The sequence below is a fragment of the Antechinus flavipes genome, chromosome 5, assembly GCF_016432865.1.
Source record: "Antechinus flavipes isolate AdamAnt ecotype Samford, QLD, Australia chromosome 5, AdamAnt_v2, whole genome shotgun sequence".
Classification (NCBI taxonomy): domain Eukaryota; kingdom Metazoa; phylum Chordata; class Mammalia; order Dasyuromorphia; family Dasyuridae; genus Antechinus; species Antechinus flavipes.
In genome coordinates, this window is record NC_067402.1 from 22,518,536 (window position 1) to 22,544,014 (window position 25,479).

The following is a 25,479-nucleotide window of genomic DNA, read 5'->3' on the forward strand; positions in this document are numbered from 1 at the left end:
GTCTATCATATAAAAGTGATGGTAGAACCTTGGGATATTTGGAGAGAGGTGGTTTTATCTCCTAAAACCGTCACGTTTTATAGGGAATAGGACATTTGGTACCTCAATTTTATCAACTACTTCTCACTTTTAACATTGGATAACTCTAATTATCTTGAAGACATTTTGATTTTGAGAGAAGGGCAGCACTATCCACCCCACCCACCGTCATCACTCCCATCATCATTATCCTCCCCATTTACTCTTCATTAAGCTATCCATCACCACCATTGACATCAGTTTGTACCACTGTATAAAGTTTATTCTTTTTCTTTGGTTTTTACTCTAAGTTGATTAGTACTAGTGATAATTATCTTCATTTTGCAGATTGGAAAATTGAGGATTAACAAGATTGTGACTTGTTGAGGGAACACAGCTATTAAGTTTTAAGAAGTGACATTCAATTTCAGTCTCTCTCTGGGTCCTAGTCTAAGACTGTCTCATCATATGTTAGGATTATAGGTCAGGGCCAAAAGAAACATCTAGTCATCTTATGTTACAAAAGATGAAATGGAGGTCCAGAGAAGAAATGATTTAGTCAAGAAGAAAACAGGTATTAAGTATCAGAATCAGGTATACCAAGATTCTCCTACTCCAGAGTAAGTACATGGTCCACTGTACACATTCTGCTTTCCCATTCCCATTTCCACAAATCATATTCATTAAATATTTACTACATGAATCTGGCAGTCTTATTTTGAGTTTACTTTGTACACATAATGATTCCAGGAGCTATGAAAAAGTTGTCTTTTCCCTAACATTTCAGCCAAAGAAGAAAAAAAAATATCTTTCACCTTTTCTCTAAGATCTGAAATTCCTTTAACAGAGCACAGAGAATTTATTCTGCTATTCTGCTATTCAAAGAACTTGGGGAGAGGCAATATTAACTCAAATCCTCCTTATAATGTAAAGGATTGATAGCTATCTGTCTTTTAAACTGGTCCAGATGGATAGATAGATAGATAGATAGATGATAGGAAAGCACCAAAAAGATGAGTTTTGGAGGTCATGTGGGGAGAGATAACTGGTTTGGAGATGAGAAAGAATGGTGGTTGGGATTCTGCTTGGGTTTATTTCTGACAGGGAAGACATAGTTCTTCTTCCCTGTAATTGTAATCACATGATTGTGAAGTTCCAGCCTGATCATAAGAGCATGGATCTATCTTACTGTGGGGAATAGAAAAGGTGAAGAACTTACAGGAATGTATGAATTCTTTTTCTGTATTTTATTATTTCTGTGTTTCCCCTATGACCTGTATATGTGCAGGCTCATATCTACTTGAGCCTTGGCCAGCTAGAAACATATTTACTTAACCTGAACTGATGACATTTATTGGTATTTGACATTTATCAATATTTAGTCTATTAGCTGGACCACTGTCTGCTTGATTAAGCCTGAAGGCCTGACTTTGTTTCCCAGAAATCAGGAGATTTCAGGGAAACAGAAACCTTCCATTCCAATCTCCCCAACTAGCAACAACCAATGAGATGCCTCCCCCTCCCCTTCTCAATGCTCTCTTACTTGTGATGTAATTTCTTGTATAAAAGCTATGTATCTTTACTACTTCTTTAGCCCTCCTACCGCGAGCTTATCTTGCGATGGGACGGCTCATCCTCCGGAGGTTTTTCAATAAACAACTTTTCTGCCTTCTACTGAGGGATCTCTGAGTAGTCATTTTGGGTAAGGGTCTTCTACATCCCTCACAGTTGGGGGCTTGTCCGGGATGGGGTCTTTGGGGGAGATGGCTATGTGCACCCTGAACAGGGACAGGCGCCCACGGAGTAGTTTTCTCCATGGTCTCTGGCTCTGGGTGAGCAGCCTCCCTCCCCTCTTAGACAACGACCCGAAGCAGGAATACTCAGTGGAACGCAGAATTGAAGATTGAAAGAAGTAGAGTCCTGATGGCCGGCATTTGCAGCCTGAAAAGAAACATATGTTCTCGAGGTAAAGCTTTTGGGAAGTCTGGGGGTTTATTGGCTGGGTCGAGGGAGACCCTGAGGGATTAGCCCTCTTAAATTTATTTTTGGTGTGGACTGCTGTTAACCCCAACGATAAAGGACTTTTCCTAAGGAAGCTCTCGGGTGGCTGTGGGGGCATGAGGGTAACATAGGGCCTCCGCCTGGGTGTGAGGGTAACATAGGGCCTCCGCCAACACCTGGATCGGGTCCAGGGTGGTATAGAAGCAGTCCGAAAATTTGTATCAGGACGTTAGCTAGGAAATTCAAGACTGGAATGAACTTCCAGATATACAAGGGAAGAAAACTGGGAGGATGTGTATCCCAGGATTATTTGGGTATATCAGATTTAAATCTGTATGTAAAAGGTGAAAATAGAGTTTTGTGAATGTCTGTGTGTATGTCTGCTTTGCATTGCCTTTGTTCTGTGTTAAAAGTTAGAAAGCTCATAAGAGATAAGAATTCAGCTCTGTGTTACAGGCTTAGAAAAATATCAGGCTGAATTGTGGGAACTGGAATTCATTCAGAGTAGTAATTCTTTCAGAGTGGCTCAGAATGTATTGGTCTTAGAATTTGGGAACTAGTTTTGGGCTTCTCAAGAAAAGAAAATCATTTTTCTCTTTCTCTCCCTCTGTCTCTGGCAGTGGCTTTGCAGGAAGGGGGAAAGAAGGGGAAAAAATAAAAACATAGATTGAAAGTTTGGAAAGTTTTGAGAAAAATAGAAGAACAGTGGCTATCGCTCCTGTAAACAAAGAGCCTGTTATCAGGACTCAGCCAGAGAAAAGAATTCTCAAGGTAAAGCAAGGATTGGTGCTTAACTCTTTCCTGGTTACTAAAAAAAAGACATGGGAATAAAGTATCTAGGTAAATTTTAGGAAATTTCACAAACTGAAGTAAAATAACTTTAAATTGGTGTGTGTGTTAAGACTGGAAAATTTAAGATTGGAAATAAGAAACTGCAGATATTGGAAGGGAGGAATAAATATAGAGTAAGAGAGGTAAATAGTTGAACACAGGGGCGTTCTGACCTGTTGGACCTGTGGGAAAACTAGGCATACTTCTAAAGAAAAAAATTTGCAGGAAAAGAAAGAAAAATCATTATTAGTAAATTTGCCTTCATGGAATTAGAGAACAGAAAGTTTAAGAAGACTAAACTGGGTAATTGTTTGCAATATTTGATTAAGAGTTTTGGGAATTTACTATATTTTAAAGAGGTACTATAATTTTGAAATTGAAATAAAATTAAAACTGGGGGAAATAATTTACTGTTGCCTTACACATGTTAGATTTATTCTGAGTATAAAATCTTAAGAATTTTTCGAATATTATGGCCTTTACAACTGAAAAGAAAAACTTTTCTTTTTTTTTTACTATTTGGTTGGACTTCAAATTGAAATATAGGTTATTAAACAAAATGCCAGTAGCTTACCTTAGGGGGGGCTTGTGTTTGTATCTCCCTACTTAAATGGTATATTGCTTTTTAAAAGTATTGAGTAATTTGTAAACTATATTATAAGTTTTATGAAATTCAAAATTAATTGTGAATCTTGAAGTTTAAAGTTTAAAAAAAAGATGATTTAAAGACAAGGGAAAAGAGATTGATTTACAAAAGCAATTAATAGTTTAAATAGAGCATCTAGTCGGAAGGATTTTTGGTTTAGGAGTGTTTAAAGTATGTAATAAATTTTGAGCAATTAAGCATTGGGAAGAGAGAGAGACAGAGAGATGGGATAGGAGAATGAAGGTAATTTAAGAAGGATTGATTAGTAGAAACAAATGATTTCAAGAAGTCGTCAGTGGGAAAAAGAAGGAACTTGTTGGAAAGGGTAGTCACAGAGAGATGGCTGTGAGAAGGGATGTGTTTTTGTGGGAGGAGAGAAAGTGAGCAGCAGTGGAAAGCGGCAGCCGCTTGGTTCCTTTGGCTGAAGAAAACAAATGGTTATTTAAAGAGACAAACTGCTCTTACAAGATGTCAATTGATTGAATATTTGTTTCTTTAGATACATAATGGTTATGAATATTAAAGAATATGATCAGAAATGTGGTATATAGTTTGAAAGGGTTATTTCAAAAAGTTTAATTGATGTTTTCAAGAACTTTTCAGATTCTTTTTATGTGAAAATAGGAAGTTTTAATTAACTGTATTGATGCCAATTATCTGAAATGGGACTTCAAGGATAATAGTTTTTGCCTTCTTCCTTTTGAAAATGTTTTTGTTGTGAACCATATGTAGTTTGGGATTTTTCTGTATATTGGGTATTTTAAAAGCAAAATGATTGGTATATTAAATTTATTCAAGATGCAACATCTACTTGGGTATATGAGAATTGTGTGAATTTTCTGGGATAAATTTCTTACTGTTATTGATATAAGGTCATGGTAAATAACTGAGATTTATTTGAAACTTTGGAGACGAAATTCTTTGGGCTTGTAATTAATGCTATTTGGAAGTTTTAAAGCTCCACTCTTTGATGTGCTGAAGATTGAGTTTTAACTGCTTATATTATGTTATAGTTATATTCTTGCATTTTTTCCTCCTGTGACTGATTTCTATGATCAGAACAATAGTTAATAAGAACTGTTAATGTAATTCAAATATGTCATACCTTGCTGTTTCCAATCTGGTTATATGTAATCATTATATCCTAAATACTTAGGCAAATAAGTATTTAGCCTGGTCATCTGTCTGTTACTGGATATTTGTGTTTTATTTTAAAAAAAATTTTTTTTAATGATAAGAGGACAATTTACAATGGTCTGTGAAACCTAACTGCTACTTATTGGAACTATAGCTGTCTGCCTGTCCTGTGAAGCAAGCTTATTCCTTCACACAGGAAATGCTGGCCAATCTATACTAGCCTCCCCACATGTTGTTGCAGGTCCAGACTGTTCTAACTTTGTTAGATTTAGTTTTTTGTTGTTCTAAATTTTGGTCAAATTACAGATTATTGAATCTCTTCTGAGACATGGATCGGCCCATCTGAAGCTTAGATTGACACCACACCCACACCCCTGCATGGATTGAGCACCTTCGCCCATTTCTCAGCCTGAAGCAGCTAAGATCCAGACCATCACCAGTGCTCCTGATGTAATTTGGACTGATATGGGGGAAGTGGGAAAGTGGTTGATGAATTATTGTTAAAATTACAATTCTATTACTAGAGTTAGAAAAAAAAATGCAAACATTACTGTGTGTTTAAAATTTGGGATGGAAATTATTAAAAATGGTAACTATTGCTGTAAAGGAAGTTATAATATGTTTATAATATCTATGTTCACTTCAGAATATGTAATTGTTTAAGGTATTTGATTTGATTTGATTTGATTGATTTTAGGAAACTCCTCCTGTACTAGACTGTTATGTATGTAGGAACTTTAATTCACTCTTGGGATTTATATGTGGATGGTAATTTGACTATTTATTATTATTATTTTTTTTTTGGATGATTCCTTTCCATGAGGAAAAAAAAGGAGAGGAAGAGATAGGGAACTAGGGAAACTGGTGGATTTTTCTCAAAATACCTAAAAGAGTGGGAACCCTTAGTTTTCTTTCACTTTTGCCTTATGTACTTCTGCCCCACCCCCTATACCAGCAGTTCAGATTGAATTGGAAGTCCTTAAACAATCCTTTTTGTTTTTACTATGTTTTAGCTTTGAAACCCCTTATTCTGTGGAATTGCCCTGGCAGACTCAGTTTTGGGAACTATTCTGTTTTAAAGAAATCTCTAAGATAAAGACATTTGTCTTGGGACTGGCAATCACCAGCCCTGTAACCCCAGTTTCTTAACTAGTACCTCAGCATTTTTAATAACATTGCCCTTTTGAGATCAAGCCTCTAAAGTTTGGGGTTTGCCTGCCTTCATGTTCTAACTGCATGCTCTGATAGCTCTGCTCAGAAATCTGTATTCTAGTAGCAGCCCTGTCTGTCCCCTTGGGTGGGGACAGGTGGAGCTACTCTAAGCCTCACCCTTCTCCCCTAGAGTGGGTTACCCCTCTGAATGGGCAGCATGACTGTCTCGAGCCCTGCTACTTCCTTTATAAGCAGAAGCTGAGTTAAGTGCACAAATGACTGCAGACCACCTAACACAGTGAACTGTCCATCTCAAACTGGATTCTCTGGCTGAGATGAGGGCTTTTGTACTGCTGATAACTCTGGGGTTGTCAGGAAGAGACTTGTCCTTGCCATAAGTCCTTGCATTTTCTAGTTTCATTTTGACTTATTTGCCTCACATTGGATTGGTCAAAATTATGGTGCTGAGACCTCCCAGGTATCTTGGGGAGGTAATTCAATAATTCAAATATTCAGAAGAAGAGTGTGTAATGTTGTGCCTCAGTTTCCCTAGATTGTCATCTTTATTTATCTTTGTATTTTTATGTTTGCCAAATGCCAATCTGTTCTGTGATAACTGTTTCTAAGATAGTTGGTGGAAGCAATTTTTATGGTATGAACTTATTGCAGTCAATGGTATTATCCTGTTGCTGCTATGTCCTGTATAATTACATTAGTAACCAGAATAGTTCAGTGGTCCCTATCAAAATATTGCATACAGAAAATGCTATTAAAATGATGATTCTTCAGAGAAAAGACTGGAATGTATTAAAGAGGGATGATCTTGATTGTGAACTTGATAAACAATGTATATATAGATATACTAACTGATTTTGAACAGTGTGTATGTTCTTCATAGAAATATGATAAAAATCATTTACATGTTAGAAGGGGGGAGCTGTGGGGAATAGAAAAGGTGAAGAACTTACAGGAATGTATGAATTCTTTTTCTGTATTTTATTATTTCTGTGTTTCCCCTATGACCTGTATATGTGCAGGCTCATATCTACTTGAGCCTTGGCCAGCTAGAAACATATTTACTTAACCTGAACTGATGACATTTATTGGTATTTGACATTTATCAATATTTAGTCTATTAGCTGGACCACTGTCTGCTTGATTAAGCCTGAAGGCCTGACTTTGTTTCCCAGAAATCAGGAGATTTCAGGGAAACAGAAACCTTCCATTCCAATCTCCCCAACTAGCAACAACCAATGAGATGCCTCCCCCTCCCCTTCTCAATGCTCTCTTACTTGTGATGTAATTTCTTGTATAAAAGCTATGTATCTTTACTACTTCTTTAGCCCTCCTACCGCGAGCTTATCTTGCGATGGGACGGCTCATCCTCCGGAGGTTTTTCAATAAACAACTTTTCTGCCTTCTACTGAGGGATCTCTGAGTAGTCATTTTGGGTAAGGGTCTTCTACATCCCTCACATTACCTAACTGAAGATGTACCTTTGAAGCAATGATTTTCCCCCAAAAAATAAATACAAAGACTTTTGAAATAGTGCCAAAAGAAATAAGGGCGGGTGAACCTTCAGATTAATATTAGATGATAGTGTTAGAGTGATTTTCCCTCATTATGAGGAAATTGAGCCTGGGTTGGGGGTAGGAGATGTATGTAAATTCTTAAAACACATTAGTTAAAACTCATTAAACACATTAACAATGATACATTAACAAATAGTTAAATACATTAAACAAAATGAGTTGGATACTAATACAAACACTTAAAAGAGTCAACTAGTTTTCAACATCAGTTCAGTTATTGGCATATAATCCAACAAACAAGTGAGGCTCAGTTTGTTGTTTAATCTTGAAATTTAAGAAACCTATAAAATATGTTGTTTCTCTCTTCTCCTTTTGTATTTTAATTCATAAACCTCAGCTCAACATTATGGCAAAGAACTCCCATCTTTCCCATGGCATAAGGACTATGGAAGAATTGTCCCCAATAGAGTCATGGCTTCCAAGCCACTAAGAATACCTGGAGGAAATTTTTTGAGGATGACAAATATGCAAATGTGAAGTTTGAAAAACCAAGAGTTTTTCCAAATACTCCCCATTTCCATGAGAAATTCCTTTGGTCACAATAAGGAATGGCATTGTGGTGGAAGAGATATTTTCAATTAATGAGTATTAATTAAGTGAATGTGGTGCTAGGTATAGTGCTAAGAAATTAGGATGCAAAAAAAAGGAAAGAACAGCCTGGACACACAAAATCTATGTTTGAGCCTTGTCTTAAGAAACTCAGTACGAGTGACCATGGATCATTCATTCTAATTCTTAGAAACTCAGTTTTCTTATCTATAAACTGAGAATAATGACACTTATAATGTGTCCATCACAGGGCTGATGTGAGAAAAAATATTCAGCTATATAAATATAACTTTGTAAATGTGGGTTGGAGGAAGCTGGACCTAGGAAGGCCAGAATTCAGATCCAACCTCAGATACTTACTTTGTGACCTTAGCCAAACTATTTCAACCTCTGTTCACCTCAGTTTCCTCAGGTGTAAAAGGGATATCATAATAGCACCCACCTCTAAGAATTATTGTGAGATAAAATTGATAAAGTACTAAGTACATCATAAGAACTATATAAATGCTAATTATTGTTGGTGTTATTAATTTAATAACTTATAGAAAACCAAATATTATTTTTTCCTAATTGAATAATGTTTCTTGCTTCCATAAGAGAAAGTTCTGTTCTTAAAGTGATTTAATAAATAGCAGAGCGATGAAAGGAGATGACATAATTGTGATCAAACCATTTATCACATAAGCCAGGGTAGGTTTTTTTTTTAATTTTAAAAAATATTAAACAACTTAGTGCCTGGCATATAGCATTTATTGATTTATTTAATATTATTTATTAATACTTAATTGACTTAGCTAAAATCTGGACCACTGATCTATCTTTCTGGAGGTCAAAATATAAAAGGTCCAGGAGTTACTCTTTCAGTTTTGACCAGAGCACCATCATGGCCAATCCAATGGCAGGGAAGCTGCTCCATTGAATCAATGCCATGTCTCCCTTTAACTCTATAGCTCATTTAGCCTTGTTAACCTCTACATGGTCTCCCTTTATTTCATTCTAGGATTTGATACTTTAGTTGTGTCTGAATCATACCTCACTTACAATTCCAAAACCATCAGCTAGAATGTTGGGACTTGGAAGCAGAAGATCTGGATTCAAAGAAGAAGATCTGGATTCAAAGTTCAGTTTTTTCACTTGCTACTTGTATGAATTTGGGCAAGTAATAACTTTTCAGGGCCTTTAGTTCCTCATGTGTATGTGAGGGTTGCTTGACTATAGGATTAACAAAAATTCTGCTAGTTCTGAATCTATGATCCTGAGTGAGTCCAACCCAGATCTGCTTTTAGAAAAAAGGGTGCTTGCAGCTCCTCAGTTATTGATGGAAGATGCAGAGCTTATCAGAGACAAATTTTTGACTTCTCTTTGGTTGCATTTGAAGATGTCATATTCTGTGATGATTCATGTCCCCTTTAAGAGTTATTGTAGGATTTCATAACTGTAAGAAGATGTGACAAAAATCTGCAAAAACTTCTTTAGCCATTGGACCCCAACTAGGTCAATCAATAGGATGGGATTTCAAGTTGGAAGAAGTCTTAGGCACTGTGTGATCCACTTCCTTAGTTTGAAAATTAAGATACAGAGAAATTAAATATTTCAAAATCATGCATCGTTAAGAAGCAGAACTTTAAAAAGAAAAAAACAAAAACAAAAAAACAAAACTAACATTCAGATCCAGGTCTCCTAAAACCCATTCCCTCTGGGCTGCCATGCAACCAGAGAATCACAACTAATAAAACAACTATATATACATATCCTCCTCCTGTAAAGTAATGATTCCATTTTAATGCATGTTTCTTACTTCTCTTTACCAAAACTTCAGTGACATAAATTTAATTTGTCAAATACCAAGTTTACTTAAAGTGGGACACACTTGAATATAAATGATCTTCAGAGGAAGTTATGAAAGATTCAAAAGATGCTAATCATATGGCAGCTGCTCTGGAAGAAAAGAGTGGGAAGGACTGGAAAGAGGCCGGCAATATAACCGATAACATGCTAGATTTGTAGTCAGAAAGATCTGGGTTCAAATCCTGCTTTTGATACTAGCTGTGTGTTCATGAACAATCAGACTCCGAGTCTCAGTTGTTAAATGAGGACATTCATAGTAAGTGCTATATAAGTGCTAGTTATTAATGCTATTGTTGTTGTTAATCTAATAACCCATAAAACTCTGAGATGCTATGTTCTTTCTCAACTAAATAATGTTTATTGTTTTCATTAAAGAAAATGAGCATAATATCAGCTCCTGCCTCACTGGATTGTTGTGAAACTCAAATGTGAGGAAAGATGTAAAGTATTTTACAAACTTTAAAGTTCTCCATAAATGTCACTTCTATTTACTTCTTTTCCCCAAAGAAAATTATTCACCTTTCTATGCATAAATAGCCTTTTTCCTATGCAATCTTTCAGTTCAGTAAAAGATGGATGGCATTTTATGAAGTTGATACCTTTTTTATGAAGCTGAATGATGTTAAAATAAAGTGCATCTGCCACTGCCTTATTCTCTGCTGTGTATGCTAGTCACCAACATTACTTCAGGGATGTCTGAGTATTTTCTTTTTTGAATGCAGGGTGGACATCTGCTGAGTATACATAACCTTTCCTCATTTGTAGCAGGTGGTTTTCAATCAACTCCTGTAGCAAAAAATTATACAAACAGAAATATCCATTGGCTACTCATCTGGATCAGAGCCTTTCATATAACCAAGCTGGTCTTCAGGCGATGGTCTTCAATGACCTTCAAGCTCCCAAAGGTTATCCTGGGAATCTCATGGTCCTGAAAGTCCTTGAGATCTAGAAAGTGTCAGATCCCAAGAATAGCCCTTTACCACAGTGAGGCCCTGAGGAATTCATTTGTAAAATGGGAATCTCAACTTGATGAAGACCTGAATTCAAATCCTTCCAACAATGTTTATTACTTTCTGATCTTGAAAAGTTCCTTTACTTCTCTGGGCCTCCATTTCCTAATCCATAAAATAAGAGTAGATTTGATAATTTTTCTGGCTCGTACCATATAATCCTTTGAATAGCATCTCTGTGTTAAAATGAAAGAAAAAAAAAAAACAACTTCCCTTCACGTTGTTGATTTTATATGGAGATGAAAGTTCAATCTCCCCATATTCTAGTGACAGCTATGTCTAGTTTTGGACACAATTCTGAGTGAAGTGTCAGATCTATTTTCATTTTCTCTCGAGCCTGGTCAAGTTAAGCTCATTTTTAGTTCATCTCTTTCTTACCAGTCATATCCATAAAGTACTCAACCTGACCATAATATTATGTTAGATGGCAGCTTGGGAAGATGTTACTTTGTCCATTCTTCCTTTCATCTTCATCATCATGGTCTCCATTGCTTATCCGGTCTTCTTTTTTTTCCCCAACTTTTTCTCTGAAAGAAGGTGTTGCGACTAAATTTCTAACCCAAAGAGATCAGAGAAATTGGAAAGGTCCAGTGTATCCAACCATATTTATAGCATTCTTTTTGTAGTGATCCTAAATTGGAAACCAAGGGAGTGCCTACCTATTATGGCATGTGAATGGCATTATGGTAATGGAATATTATTGTGTCTAAAAAATAACAAAAGGTCAATTTCAGAAGAAAGTGGGAATTAACATATGAATTAACAGAGAGAAGTGAGCAGAACTAAAGAACAATTTATATAATGACAGCAAGGGGAAACAGCTTTTCAAGGCTTTAGAAGCCCAGTCATTGAGTGATAAACTATGAGCTCAGAGGACACGGTATTCACCTTGTGCCAGGAAAGTAATGAACTTAAAATGGAGAGGTGATCACATGGCCAAAAGTGGAGATTTGTTTGCTAGATTATACATGCTTCAAATGCTTTGTTTGCTTATTTTTAAGACAGAAGGTGAGGAAAGCTACTGTCTCAAGATATATTTCTCCTCTCAGTTTCTTAAAAAAAAATCCAAGCCTTAAATAAAATGCAAAATAATGTTTGTAATCGTGGGGGCAAGCCATGAGCTTTCATTGAAGAAGCCTTGTATTGACAACCTTCACAGGACTGCACCCAGTCTAGAGAAGAGCTAGCATGTGGAGCATGGGATACACGGGGCAGACAGCGGTCATGTCTACTGGTCACCCCTCCCAAACCTCAAGCTACACATTTATTCTGGGTTCTTGGAGACTTTTTTTTTCCCCTTTTCTTTTTCTTTAGCCTGTATAATTGCAGTTTGGCTTCTCCTAGGATAGAATGACACCAATCCTTTAAAAATAATTCTTCTCTTCTGTCTTTCTCAAGTTCCTGAGGAGCACGCAGGGAGTCTTACTGACCTTTCCCCTTCTGGGTGAATCTCTTATTCTTTCCCTTAGAATTTTGCCTACAGATTGTGGCTGAGTTCCTTCACCTCACGTCCAGTGCCCGGAAAGCCTTTATTGGGCCTAAGTGACTCTTCTTGACTGATTTTGCAAGAACAAAAAAGAAACCCTTTTCTTCTCTCCTACCTAGCGGAGAGATGTCTAGTTTGAGTGAGAAAGACAGAGACAGAAAGATAGTGACAGAGACAAAGAGAGACAGAGACAGACAGAGATAAAGCGAGACAGACAGAGACAGAGATAGAGACACACACATACAGAGACAGAGAGGCAGAGATAGAAAGTGAGAGGCTGGAGCAAGCTACTTCTGGAATACTAGAAAAACATGTCAAATTTCCTCCTCATTTTCCCATGTGTTTTGTATATCTTTGACATTCTGGGGAATACTTAAAAATCTAGAAGCACATGTTTCTCTCTTCATTAGTAGAACATTTGTCTTTATATGTATATACTCTTAACTTTCCACCTACTAGGGAATGGGGAAGAAGGGGGAGGGAATAAAACTTTCTGGTATTTTCCATCCCATCTTAACCCAGCTCCACTAATCATAGTCCCCAGTGGTCTTCCGGCATTCTGTGAGAAGCCTCTCTCCCCTCTCCTGTAGAAATAATAAAGCAAAATTCTAGCTTTTTTTTATTCATGGACTTTTTCTCTCTTCCTTCCTCCCTCCCTCCTTCCCTCCCTCTCTCCCCCTTCTCTTTGTGTCTCTCTGTCTCTGTCTTTCTCTGTTTCTGTCTCTTTCCCTGTCACTCTCTCTCTCTCTCTGTCTCTGTCTTTGTCTTTGTCTCTCTCTGTCTCCCCTCTCCCCACTTCTCCGTGTGTGTGTGTGTGTGTGTGTGTGTGTGTGTGTGTGTGTGTATTTGCCGCTTTCTCTGTTTCCCTATCACTGTTTCTCCTGTTCTCCAGCTCTCCTGGAGCTGATCCCCCATGCTTGGAGTACTCACTCCCCATTTCTGTCTCTTAGTTTTGCTAGATTTCAAGGTTCAATATGCCCCTCCCCAGCTCCTTCTCCATTGGCCAGTCTATTCCTCTCCAGCTGCCAGAGCCTTCCCTTCCAGCTGCCGGAGCTTTCCCCTCTAAGATGTCCTCCATCTCTTCTATCTGCATCCTGTTTGAGCCCATTTCTCGACCCTTCTTCCCCATTAGAACGTGAACTCTAAGAACTGGGATTGTTTTTGCCTTGCTTTGGACTCTCAGCACTTAGCACGGTGCTTAATAAGCATACACTAAGCACAAACTAAATGTTTGATTGGCTGATAGAGGGGGTTTGTTCAAGTATTTTTTCCTGGTAAATTTATGAGGAGATGAGACTGTTGGTGGTTGATCTTAGTAACAAATTCCAAATTCAAAGGCATTTCCCCCGGCTCCAAACCCAGCTCCTTTTCCGGCTCATTGATAGTGGGCAGCCTGTGGTATCACTACCCTGGTCCCAGGGATCCAGAAGCAGCCACCTGGTGCTGATGGCGAGCTCCCAGGGGCAGCTCTCTCTATGCCTTTTAGAACCAGCTTGCTGGTGCCATCTATGGGATTTTTTTCCTGCTGACAGAAGTTTCCCCTGAAGCTCTGTTCCTTTGAGGGGAAAACCAAGAATTTCCCTGCCTTTCCTCTTCCTTTCCCCAACAGGGATTTTGAAAGGGGATTTGCTGCTAAGAGACCAAGGAAAGGAATGCATCCTGATGTGCCTTCCCCCAAGCACATCCCAGTCAGCGCCTTTGCACACATTTTAGTCCTAGGGAGCCACTTGAGGGACTGAGAGAGTACAAGACTCATCCAGGGTCTCACAGCTAGTAAATGCCAATAGTAGGACTTGAAAATGGGTCTTCCTGATTGCAAGGTCCACCTCTTGTCCACCATTTCCCGAACTTCTCCACAAAACACTCAAGGAAGAAAGTACAAAGATGCAGAGGAGGGCTGAAGATCTTAGGACCATGCAATTTACCTCTGGGAAGGACCTTAGAAATCATAATTCCCCTTCCCCTTATCTTGGGAATGAAGAAGCTGGGCTCTTAAGATCTGTCCAAATCAAAGGTGTAAAATAGCAAAGAGGGCACTTGAACTTGGGTCCTCGGGGAGTGCAGATTCAGTCTGTTTCACACTACTTATGTTTTCTGGACCAAAACAGAGTAAGTGTGTTATTTCTTCCCCACAAAGCCCTTCAAATATTTGAGGATGAGTATTTTTTTTCGTTTAAAAATTTTGCTCTTTAATAATTTCCTCAATATTTTCCTGATGTAAGAGATCTGAGAGTCAGAATGGTGCAGTAGGTGGGGGAAGGAGGGAATTAGGAGCCTTGGATTAATGTCAGAGGACTTGGATTCAAATCTCCATGATTACCACTAGCTGAAAAATTTCTGGGTGAGTCCCTTATCTACTTTGGGTATCAGTTTCTTCACTTGTAAACCTAAAGGGTTGAATTACATGCCTTTTTTTAAAAGTGACTTACCCAGGGTCACATAGCTTGTAGAAATCTGAGGTCAGATTTTAATTTGGGTTCTCTTGACTACAGAAGTACACTTGAGCCACTGAGCATGTTTCTGCTGTCCATTCAAGTTCTATTTCTATGGTTCTACAGTTCTAAAAAGGCAGCTATAGCACATAGAGTGCAGAGTCTAGAATTAGGAAGACTCACCTTCCTGAGTTCAAATCCTACCTCAGAGACTTACTAGTTATGTGACTCTAGGCAAGTCATTTAATCCCTGTTTGCCTCACTTTCCTCATCTGTAAAATGAGTAGAGAAAGAAATGGCAAACATTCTAGTATCTCTGCTAAAAACCCCAAATGGGTTTACCAAAAGTCAGACATGACTGCTCAACAATAGTTGAGTAGAACAATAGTTTTAGGAACCTCATAGAATTCTTTGGACATCCTTTGAGCACATTTATTTGTTAAGATTATTAAAATGTTGCACACAGCTGGGCATAGTGGTCCATGCCCATAATCTCAGCTATTGAAGTGGTCTGAAATAAATCTATTAAGTTCCTACTATGTGCCAGGCCAGCTAAGTTCTGGATATACTTGAACTTGGGAATTTCTGAGTTACAGAGGGTTAAGTCAATGGATGTCTACACTAATAGATATCTCCAGCATTATGGTGAGCCACCAGGCTACCTAAGAAAGGATGAATTAATCTAGGCTGGAAACAGAGTAGGTTAGCACTCCTAATCAGTAATGATTTAGGCTTTCTCAATAGTCTATTTGAGAAAGAGAGACCAAATCCTTAAAAAAAAAATCTAAAAAGTTGATTACAAAATAGTAGAGCACAATCTTCTACAATGAGTTTGATTGGTTTCAAATTCAGGGCGATGATTAATCTCTGTGAGACAAATGCCATACATCAGTTAATACTTTCTTTACAAAAAGCAGTCACATCAGGCTATTTGTATTTACTAGATCTGTGATTAAAACAGAATTCTTTTTCACATAAATTGCTGCTGAAAGTTGCCTCAGGTCCTAAATTCTTGGCTTTTACAATTGAATTGTTGCATCTAGAAACAGTATTTTACTTTGAAATTTAATCCTTTTTCGATTGTAGCTCAGCTTTATAAGTTGCAAAGATTCTTTATAGATTCATCTACTTTCAATAATCAATTCTCTGGGGGAAGGGGGGTCTCATTTTTTCTAGACACCCTTTCCCATGATCCATAACTACTGTTTTTATAAATTAGTCAATTTTCAATTATGTCTTTGTGACCGGATTTGGAATTTTCTTGGCAAAGATACTAGAGTAGCTTGCCGTTTCCTTTTCCAGTTCATTTTACAGATGCACAAACTGAGGCAAATAGGGTTAAAATAACTTATTCAGGATCACACAGCTGGTGAATACATGAGGGCAGATTTGAACTCAGGAAGATCTTTTCCTGAATTGTTCTGTATGAGATGGTACCTCCTCGTTGCCCACTATCACTTAATTCTTATTTTTGATGCTAGTTATTCAGTAACTCTAATTGTAAAGCCTGAATGCAAAGATACTCATAATCAAATAAAATAATTTTTTAACTCAAAAAAGCCCAAAGAATAATAATTACTATTTAAGCAGCAGGCTAGTGATAGAGACTGGTTATATGATGTCATTGATCAAGAAAGCTCCTTTAGGAGTAATTTTCCTCTATCATGAAGGTCAGCATCAACCCTGCAGTTTACAGTCTTAGAGATTTTCCCAACAATGAGAAGTGAAGTAACTTTCCTAGTGTCACATGGTCAATTGCTGGCAGAGAAAAGTTGTATCCCCAAGTCTTCCTGGCCTCAAGGTCAGTTGTTAACCATTAGGTTACATTGCCTCTTATCAGTCGGAAAACCTTGGGTTTAATAAGTCTTGCCTTTGCTATTTCCTCTCTATGTTTGACCCTTGCTAAGAAATATCTCACTGTCCATCAATTTATTCATCTCTAAAATAAAGAGACTTGATGAATTTCTCTTCCAGTTCAGGAAGGCCAAGAGACTGTTGAACATTGATCCTTCTAGCTGTGATCTCTAGAATTATCTCCTTGGGCTCATTTTCTCAGGGCTGGGATGTCCTACTGTGTTATTACTCTCCTCACCTACCCACTGAGCACTGGGAAGCTTACTTATAAACTTGTACTTTTGTTTCCCATCAATGACCTAATAGGAAGTGAGGTCAGAGCAGGAGGAAAAAGTGGAAAGGAAACACTAAGAGCCAAGTTGAGGGAAACCTGTTCAGAGATCTTATTGTCCAGATCTTGACCCTACAAGGAATAAATCAAGGACAAACAATACAAGTGGCATCCATTACAGTAAAGTCAGGAACTTCTTTACATGGTGCTTTCCATGAATGTAGATCTTAGATCGGAAATGAAACAATTTGGATCAAGATAAGAACCATTTTCAATGTGTGTTCTCTCCCAGCTCACTTTTTAAAAAACACACAAAGCTCAATTAATTTTAATTCGATTATTTGCAATCTATTGCTTCCAACTTAAAAAATAGCTAGCATTTTTATAGTACTTTAAGGTTGGCAAAGTGCTTAAGAGGCATTATCTCATTTGTTCTTACAATGACACTGAGAGATAAGGGACAATTTATTGAGCCTACTTCTGCCTTTTACATCTTCCTCTATCTGAGCTCTCAACCCTATTCTTAGGGATTTAATTTCCTAGGGCTAAAGGCCTCAGTTGCTAATTTGAAAGAGACTTGACTGAACCCTGTTAGAAGGTTACACTATATGTCAGATAGTCTCATGAGACTCTAAGAGTTTTTGCTGCAATCGGAACGATTCTTTGTCCTGCCAGTGGATAGAGCGGTGGTATCAAACTCAAAAGAAACAGATCTCTATAGGAGGCATATTGCCTTAGAAATAACAAAATAATGTTGCTGTATCGTTTTTTATATATTTTGTTTATCATTTCCTGATCTGATTTGGGCACTGTGGGGAGTTTTGACCACTGCTTGCAACCCATGGGTAGGTCTGGAATATTTAATAAGACACATTTCTCTCCTCGGAATCATACAATTTAGAACTGGATTAAACCTGAGAGATCATCCAGGCCAATTTTCTCAAATGAAATATTTGTAAAATGCTGAACATAGTTCCTAGTTCATAGCAGGTGCTTAATAAATGTTTGTTCCACTTCCTTTTTCCATTCTTCCTATTATAGATGACGAAACTATGAGTCAGAGAAGATGACATAAGTCATGGGTAGCTGGGATTCAAACCCATGTCCTTAGTCACCAGATCCAGAGTTCTGTCCATTTAACAGGACTCTACATTTAGTCTCATGTTGATAATGTGGGTTTTGGAAGGAATACCTAAAATTACTAGCCAATATTAAATTAGATATTTGAGGAGCTTTTTTTTTAAATTAAATTTTTTGAGTTATTTCACTAGTGATGAAATTCCTTCTTCCAATAGAGGTCTGCAGCTATTTCTGAAATTATGCTCTTAAAGACTTGACCAGGATCACATAGGCAATGATTCTTAGAGAGAATTTGAATACAGCTTGTTTTACTTTTTACCTCTAAAGTCAGGCTTCCTCTGACACTCTGCCGTAATTTAGTGGACTAAGCTAATTAATCCATGAATGATGGAATAAGTTTAATGTTGCTAAAGAAAACTAAAAGATATGGGACTAAAGGGGAAAATGCCATATCTCAGCTACATTCTACCCCTGAAGGTGGGATCTTCTCATCCTGGCCCATCCTTCAACCATATGAGCCCTTTTCCCTTTCAGTTACATGGGCCTCCATTTTAGGGATGGGCCTAGATACACTATACTTCGTTCCTCTTCCGGTTGTTCTCTAACTAGATTTCACCACCATATCCCTAGCCATAAAAGTACCTTCTTTTCTTCCCACTCCACCCTTTACAACTCTCTAAAATGTGATGCCATTCCTCCTTTAGAATGTAAACTCCTTGAGGGCAGTAACAATCTTTCTTCATTTTGCTTGTATTTAAATTAACACTTATGGGTTGTGTAGGGCACATTGTAATTGTTTAATGAATGCTTGTTGCCTGTGGGGATAAGCTTGATTTTAATTAAACTATTTTCGTTTAGTTTTATTTGTTTTTTTTTTTTTCAATTCACATTGTTGTAGTTATTGTATAGATCATTTCCCTGGTTTTACTTTTTTTTAGCATTAGTTCATAGAAGTCTTTTCATTTTTTGTCTTCATTTTCCTCATTTCTTACAATACAGCAATCCTCTAATATATATACATTCATGTAGATTAATTTATTTGTTTAGCCATTCTTTAACTGATAGGTATCCACTTTGTTTCCAGTTCTTTATTTCTACAAAAAAATGCTGGTATGACTATTTTGGGGGTACTTTGGCCTTTTTATTTTTGATCTGCTTAGATTCAATGCTAAAAATATCTTTAAATTAAACAATTCTAATCTAAACTGACAATAAAAAAAAAAAAAAAACCATAATTGCCCTGATCATTCCAGCTTGCTTTCTCTAAACTTTGAGCTTCAGGAGTGGTCGTGAAGGAGTCAATAATATTATTATTATCTGGTTTACATCCCCCCTTACTTTCATGTGTTTTTTTTTCATGTTAAGATAAAAACGAAGGTTTGTTTTTATTCCTGTTTGTGTAAAAGAGCCAAACAACATATTGTTTATGGTCCTTGAGAGAGAGACACACACACACAAGCTCTGGCTTCATTTCAAAGTTTTTGACTCTATGTTCTCTTCTCTGTGTACAAAGAGCACTGGGCAGGAGGGTGAATCAATGATTGATGGAAATGCTCTGCCCTGTTCAATCCCAGAGAAGATATAAAGAAGGTGGAAAATCGCTCCATCACTCTCCATGGAATCCCAACATTTAAAACTGGGATCATCCATACAGGGAAATAAATGCTTTCTTCATGAAGGTGGCTATTCACCCTTTGCTTACTGGATAGAGTGATGGACTTGCAGAGTCAGCAAAAATCAATTTTCTGAGTTCAAATCTGGCATCAGATACTTCCTAGCTGTGTGACTCTGGGCAAGCCACTTCAATCTGTTTGCCTCAGTTTCCTCATCTGTAAAATGAAGCGGAGAAGGAAATGGCACACCACTCTAGTATCTTTGCCAAAAAACAAAACAAAACACTCCGATGGGGTCAGGAAGAGTAATACATAATTGAAAATGACTGAACAAGATGAAAATCCTTAGGTATAGCCCATTCCACTTTCAGATAGCTCTAATTGTCAGGATTTTTATTCTCCAACATCAAACCTGAGTTTTCTTCTTTGTAACTTTCAAAATTCCAGGGATTCAATTTCTCTTCTGTGGCTTAACTCTTTAGTGCCTCTAAGACAGCCCTCTAGTCTCCCCTAAGATTTTACTAACCCCCTCCCTCTCAACAGGGGCATCTCCAGTCTGATCTATATCTGACCATTGGACCCAAATGGTTTTGGGTGAGAAAGTGAGGCAGGGGACCTTGCACATCCTTTCCTCACTTAAATTCAACTCACTTGCAAGTCAGAGCCTTATTTTCCTGACATGGTCCTTTTCAAGAATGAATGACAAATAACAAGAATCCTCTCTGCTTAATCTATCTGAACAGTACCTTTAGTCAGCTGTGTTTCCTGGGCTTAACACACCCTGAAACATTCTTTTGCCATGTTGGCCTCCTTCTCCCAGGGTGAGCTGCCTCTGGATCCTTCATTTTGGGGATTAGCCCAGGGCCACCATACTTTTTTTCTGCTTCCTCGCTATGATTTTGTCTCTCTGGATTTCATCACAATGAAGCTTCTCTTTCAGGTCCCTTTTATGTATTGCACTCCCCTATTAGAATACAAACTCCTTGAGGTCAGAGATTGTCTTTCATTTGCCTGTATTTGCATCCACAGTATTTAGCATATGTCTAGTACACAGTACATGGCTTGTTGCCTTGTCTATCACCTTCACCCTCTGCCACAATCTACTTTCCCCTTCTATCACCATTTAATTATATATCTGTAGCACCAATTCTGACTGAGAAGCCTTCCCAGTAGGGAAAGAGATGTGAAGAATCATTAAAATTCCTGCCAAAGAATCCCTGCCAAAGATGTCTCTTTCTAAAGGTTGACTCAGGTGAGAGAATACAAACTCGCCTTTTCTTTAAAAACAAAACACAAAATAACTGGCTACACAAACAGTGTCAACAAAAAATAGAGCCAATTTTCCTAGGTTCAGCAAAGATAGCAAAAAGGTTAGATGAATACCCACAGACGCTCTGAACTGTCAAGATTTAGACTCCTTCCATTATCTCTGATCTATTTAGAGTCCCATCCTAATGGGAGGTTCAGCACCATAACTTATTTATCTGGTTCTAAAAGCGGGCCCTGGATCCCAAGTAGGATGACTTTAAGGTAGGATTCACATCCAAATGAGCCTTTTCTTTCCCTTATCTCTGACTTCTGCCCTAGGTTTTACTCTGTGGGATTCAATAGTGATAGATTCAATTTAGTTTTCACTTGTTATAAGTAGTCTATGTGACATTTAGGAAGTAGAAGACTCCAGGCAGATAATAAAGTGGATGGATTTCAAAAGTCAGGGCAAGAAAAAAAAAAGTTAAGAATGACCTGCCCTCTATGAAAAAAGCTTTGGTGGAGTTCACATATCACAAGTGAGCTTTGCTACTTATAGACAACCTTCCTACAAGTATCCAAGTCTTACCAGAAAGACATAGACATGATTCACTTATGAGAAGACCATCATCAGAAAGTATCTGATATATTTAATGACATGCACTCCTGGGGATGGAAAGTGCCTGGAAAGCATAGTACAATAATATTATAGTGGCAGATGTAGACTGGGGTGGGGAGAGCTTCTCATGAAGCATGATTTTAGGAGAAGTGGGAAGTCAGAACGTCATTTGACTTGAAGTTGAAAGAGATATGGACTGTATTGTACCCTCCAATACTTACTCTCAGGGTTGTCACCTGAATTAGCCACACATAATATATGTAAAATGATTCCAAGAAGGACCAACTATTACTAGCTGTGTGAGCTGGATTATACTTCCAGACAACTCTAAAGTTTATCACAAAGAAGGTGCTGACCAGTATTGACGATCTCTTTGAGGGTTTCTTATACCAGGAAAATGAGAGTTCCATTTCTCTTCTGATTTCAATGTTACAAGGAATTGCAATGAAGACATGCAGTGTCTCTACCGAGTCTGTGTCTGAAAGAGATCACAAAATAGGGAAAAATACCTACATGCACAAAAATGTTTGTAGCAGCCCTTTTTGTAGTGACAAGAAACCGGATATTGAGTGGATGCCCATCAGTTGGGGAATGGCTGGATAAGTTATAGTATATGAAGGTTATGGAATATTATTGTTTTGTAAGAAATGATGAACAGGCTGATTTTGGAAAAGCCTGAAAAGATTTACATGAACTGATGCATAAGTGAAGTGAACAGAACCAAGAGAACATTGTACATAATAACAAGATGATGTGATGAACAACTGTTATGTGTTGGCTCTTTTCAAAAATGAGGTGATTCAGGCCAGTTCCAATGGTTTTGTGATGGAAAGAGCCATCTGCATCTAGAGAGAAGACTATGGAGACTGAACATGGATCAAAGCATAGTATTTTCATCTTTGTTGTTATTGTTTGCTTGTTGTTTCTTCCTCCCTTCCTTCCTTCCTTCCTTCTTTCCTTCCTTCCTCCCTCCCTCCCTCTCTCTTTCTCTCTCCCTCTCTCTCTCTCCCTCTCTCCCTGTTTTTTCCCTTTTTGATCTTATCTTCCTTTTGCAGCATGACATATGAAAATATATTAAGAAGAACTGTACATGTTTAACCTATATCAGATTGCTTATTGTCTTGAGAAGGGACAGAGAAAGAAAAAAAAATGGAATACAAAGTTTTGTAAAAGTGAATGTTGGAAACTGTCTTTGCATGTATTTGGGAAAATAAAATACTATTTAATTTTTTTAAAAAAGAAAATAAAATGGATACTTCTCTTCAATTTATAGCCTTTTCAAGTTATAGCATTGAGAGACTGGGTACTATCCTCTCCTGCCTGCCCCTCTCCACCAAAGAGACAATATTGTACAGCTTCACAGTAGTGCATGGAATTGATAAATATTGTATTAAATTCTTAAAGCACACCTGGTTGGCTAGTTTAAAGCAGTAATAATCCTATGGATCCCTTTCCCTAAAAGGAAATGTTCAAGTGATCCTCTTTTGGATTTTCTTTTTCTTCTTTTCTTCAGCCTTTCCACTCAGGTCAATTTATTCTGAGAATGAGACATCAAGTGAATTGTTTTCATTTACTTCTTTTGCCTTTATTGGTCTGTTTTTAAGGTTTGTTTCATTGAAGTTTCAATTTTATAAACTCTGAGTATCAGTAGTAAATGGTTGTTAATTTGAGTGACTCAGAATTACAGGAAAATTTGTCCTATTGAGATGAATGGTAATTACCTTAACTTAGTAGAATGCCTTGTATGGGGACTTAGGAGAATATGACCTATGGGAAAGGATAAATATAAACACACACACACACACACACATGCATATGTATGTTTAAAGATTATATATATATATGTGTGTGTGTGTGTGTGTGTGTGTGTATGTTTTAATAAGCCTAAGATTATATTAAGTATTTAGGACACATTATATAACACATATTTGTATGTATATATGCACATTTATATTTACCCACATATCTATATCAATGCTAGATACATCAAAATATTCATTCATGTTTTGCTGAATGATTCTTTTTCTACCATTTTCAAAGAGGTAAGGAGTCTGATCAGTCAACATACCAGGTCAGCTTATGAGATTTATGTGTGTGTCTGTCTATGTCTAAATCTATGTCTGTCTATCAAGATCGATCGATCTATCTATCCTTCCTTCCTTCTCTCTATATTATATGTCAATATAAATTTAAATTTATACATGTATATATACATATATGTGTATATGTATGCTTATATACGTATATATATTCATACTAACATTTCTGTATATTCTTTGTGCCTGAAAGGATAATATTCCAGGCTACCATGATTTGTTGAAAATGTCCATCGATATCATCCTTTTTATTTAGCTCTTATTTATTTTGTAATAAACTTCCTTAGAAAGATTATTCACATTTCTCTCTGCTTTCCCCAGATTGCATCATCAGCTGAGATGAATTGGGAAACTTACTATAATATGGTTTCCAGAATGTTATTGATAACAACTTCCCTTAAAAGCCCAGCATTTACAAAACTAATAGAAAAGAAGTTTTTGCCCATAGATCTAAAATAACTGGAAAGGGGTCACCAAAGAGATCATGGCAAGAAAAGGTATGATCCAATGCAGGGATCTCTCTCTGAAGACTTGTTCTAAAAATAGCCTCAGTCACCAGTAGTTCCATCAGACAGGGCTCCCTTTGGTCCTTCCTTAGCAGATGGTTCCTCTTTTTGCTCTGTACAGCCCACATAGGACAAGTAGCATTAACTTTGTTCCTCACTGTGGCTCCTCCGCCTGTCTCTCTCCCTCTCCTTGAGATTCCCTATTCCCTGAGACACAACAATATTGAAGAATATCACACAAACTTAGCTGATAAAGCAATGGCAGAGTTCGAGAGGATTGACTCCAATTTTGAAAGAAATTCTACTGTGGGTAAAATGCTATCAAACAGCATTGCATTCTACAGAGAAAACTTTCATGAAAGAAAAAGCCGATCGATACGGCAAACTTTATTGCTCTCTCATTTTAAGAAATTGACCCAGCCATCCCAATCTTTAGCAATCACCATCCTGATCAGTCAACAGCTATCAACATCAAGGCAAGATCTTCTATCAGCAAAGAGATTATGACTCACTGGAGGCTTAGAAGATGCTTAGTAATTTTAGCAAGAAAGTACTTTTAAATAAAGATATATATATATATATATATATATACATACATACATATATATTTACAGTGTGCTATTTATATATAAATATATATATATAATACTAGTGCACACTTAATAGACTGTGGTGTAGTGTAAACATAACTTTTATATGCTCTGGGAAACAAAAAAATTTCATGTAGTTCACTTTATTGCAACATTTGCTTTATTACATTGGCCTGGAACCGAACCTGCAATATCTCTGAGGTATGCCTGGAAGTACATAGTCTAAGAACTCAGTGGAGCACCCACTTTTCTCCCAAATTTTCTCTCATCTTTGTGATACTCCTTGGGGGGAGTTAGGTAAGTATCCATAATGCTTAGCGCCTCAGTTTAGAGCGAAGTAGAGAGTAAATGCTTGTTGTATTTATTCCCCAAATGCCCCTGGGTGATGGCAACAGAGTGTAAACATACAGAGGGAAGAGATTGCTTTTTGTCTTTATCCCTCATACCTAGTACAATGACAGTAAATAGTAAGGCACTTAATAAGGGCAGATAGCTGCTGTAGTGGTCCTGAAATCAGGAAGGCTTATTAGCTGTGTGACCCTAGGCTAGACACTTAACCCTGATTGCCTCAGTTATTTCATCTGTAAAATGAGCTGGAGAAGGAAATGGTGAGCCACTTCAGTATCTTTGTCAAGAAAATCCCAAATGGGGTCATGTTTTCATACGTAAAAATGATTAAACAACAAGACACATAATACATACTTGGTGATTGAATGAATGAATTGAGGCTAGTTACTCATTGGGAGATTGAAGGAGCAAACAGCAATGGCTTTCTCCATGTCTGTGTGTTTACTTAGCTCTGTGATATCATGTGGTTACACACACACACATATATAAATAAATAGAAATATATAAATAGATAACAGGTAAATAGCATGTAAATATAGACATATGAATTTA

General features: G+C 37.3%; 1 long non-coding RNA gene across 1 annotated transcript; it reads left to right on the forward strand.

The window, feature by feature from the left end:
• Positions 1-1,212: 1,212 nt before the first annotated feature.
• Positions 1,213-7,208, forward strand: LOC127564661 (uncharacterized). Its single transcript, XR_007954328.1, has 2 exons — positions 1,213-1,984; positions 2,640-7,208. It is a non-coding gene; the product is annotated as an uncharacterized LOC127564661 (long non-coding RNA).
• The last annotated feature ends 18,271 nt before the right edge of the window (positions 7,209-25,479 follow it).